We start from the raw sequence: 2,528 nt of genomic DNA on the forward strand, positions 1-2,528 counted from the left end.
GATTTCTTGATTCTGCTACAAATTCTCCTAGCAGTAAGCCTTCCAAGCTTCTGAATATTTCTTTATATGTGGTTCAGAGTTCTAGCACCATCCCCTGAGCCTTCTTGGTCTCATATTCTGAGTTGTTGGTGATGGAACTCCTCACTGCATGTCTACACAATCCGCCATTTTAGAACTGGCCATTAGTGGCTCCATTATGCAGATGAAGAAACTGAGGTTTGGGGAAGTAAATGATTTGCCTGGGCTTACATAGTTGGGGCATGACTGAGATAGAATTCTAACTTAGGTGATCTGATTTATGAACCTTGCCTTCCTTTATTCTCCCCCTTGTATATGCTTTGGACCTGAAGCCTTCACTTATTTAATTCCATTACTGAGTTAATGACATTATATTAGATCTAATTTTTTTTAGTTACCCTCATAATGAAATCTAATGTAATGTAATTAACTCTATGATGAGGTCTTATATAGGCAATCAATCAATTGAAAGCATGTTTCCTGAGGGGTATCCTGCTTCCAGTATATTAGACACTTAGGCAAAACTTACTTATTCTCTGTTGGGTATGGATCTTGCATTTGACTCATACTCTGACCTCTGGCTTTTTGGGTGTGAGGTAGTGACCTGCTCTGTTGCGTGCCTGCTTGCTTGCCTGCTACACCTGCATGCTGGAACTCCCTCTCTACCTGTCATCTGATCTGCTGATCTTGGTTCATCTGACCTGGACTTGGGACTTTCCCACCTCTATAACTGTGTGGAGTCCTGGTGTGGCACTGTGGGTTAATGCACCAGACTGCAAAGTTGTTTGAAATGCAAGGTCAGCGGTTCAAGCTCACCAGCTGCTCCTCAGAAACCCTATACAGAGGTGCTATGGATCGGAACTGACTCTATGACGCTTAACAACAACAACAATAACTGTGTGAACCATTTCCTTGATATATGTTTCTCTTCATATACACATATTAAAGTTTCACTGAGGTTTGCTTCTCCAGAGAGCCTAAGACAGACTCCATGGGGTAGAATTGAACTTCCCTCAGGATTTCCTAAGCTATAATCTTCTTGGAACAGGTGGTCAAATCTTTCTCCTACAAAGCTGTTAAGTGGGTTCCAACAGCCAACCTTTTGACTAGCAGTCAACACTAAAGTATTGTACCATCAGGACTGTTTTCTCAGCTACAGAACAACAATAACCTCCACACATGCAACTTTTGAGAAAGTGTAAGTGAAATATGTTTAAACCATTTTAATATTACCAAGGAGTGCCAGTCATTTCTCTTTCAAGCCCAAGCATCTCTTTGGATTAATAAATCACACTTCTGATCATAACTTTGTCTTGTAGCAGAGTCAGCTCTTGATTGAGGCTGATGAGTCATTGGGGAGAGCAGATGCTGGCATTAAAGTGATTTGTGTATCTCCAGATGAGGCTGTCTGCCATCAGCCAGGGCAGGAGACTCAAAACCAGAAGACTATTTCAAAGGGTGTTCTGGCTTCTAGACAACACTGTGCTGATTATTCCACCTTTAGGTGCTTAGTTGCCAAAGAATTCCTGCATATATGCAGAAGCTTTTAAAGAGAGGAGATCAGAGGAGGCATCCATTCTCTTTACTTCTTCAAGACAACTGATTGGTTTGTGCCCCTGAAAATCGTCCCCTGGTTTGTGCTCTTTCCTTTATCAATCAGTTCACATCTACTCTTTCAACTTTTAGAAACAGATTTGAGGCAGCCAACATATACATTGGGAGAAATGCATGCAGCCCAAATGTATATATTGGTGAGCCAATTTCTAATGTGAACTACCTCTGAGTATTATGCTGTTGTGGCATCAGCTGATTAATCTTTAGGGCATGGAGCAAAACTTGAATTTCTAATTGCCTGCCAAGATGAAGAGTTAGTATGAAATCTACTGTATTATATTGCTATCAATTCATGTAAATATTTTAATTAATGCTTTTATTGTATTGGTGCCCGAGGCTGTTAGAAGTATGTTAGACATTGAATCAAACAAAAGAGGAAAAAGTGAATCTGATTACCTACCCGTGGGTGGTACAAGTGGACTGTCACTTAGGCTACCCATTCTGAGATGGGAGTCACCCCTGGCTTGGGAACAACCAGCACAAGTATCCTGGGGCTAAGTAATCCGCAATAACCTGATAGTCCTGCTGTTCATTTTCCCAGAGACAGTTGTTATAACCAATCACATGAAAGGGTGCTTGCTTCAGAATATCTTTAAGAGCTTTCAGAAGATTGATTTTCTCTGTCATAACCAGGGTGCATCTTTTCTTCCCTCCTCCCCATATCACTTTTCTTTCTTTCCCTCCAACTCTTCCTCCTTTTTCTCTTCCCTTTCTTTTTCTTTTGTTTCATACTTTTCTTCATCCCTCCCTTCTTTTCTCACTTTCTTCCTTCCCTCATTTCCCCTTTACTAAACTCCCTTGGCAAAGAACAAGGCATCAGGAATTGATGGAATAAAAATTGAAATCTTTCAAGAAAGTGAGGTGGCACAGGAGGCACTCACTCATCTCTGCCAAGA

Source organism: Chrysochloris asiatica, unplaced genomic scaffold, assembly GCF_000296735.1.
Source record: "Chrysochloris asiatica unplaced genomic scaffold, ChrAsi1.0 scaffold00044, whole genome shotgun sequence".
NCBI classification, from domain to species: domain Eukaryota; kingdom Metazoa; phylum Chordata; class Mammalia; order Afrosoricida; family Chrysochloridae; genus Chrysochloris; species Chrysochloris asiatica.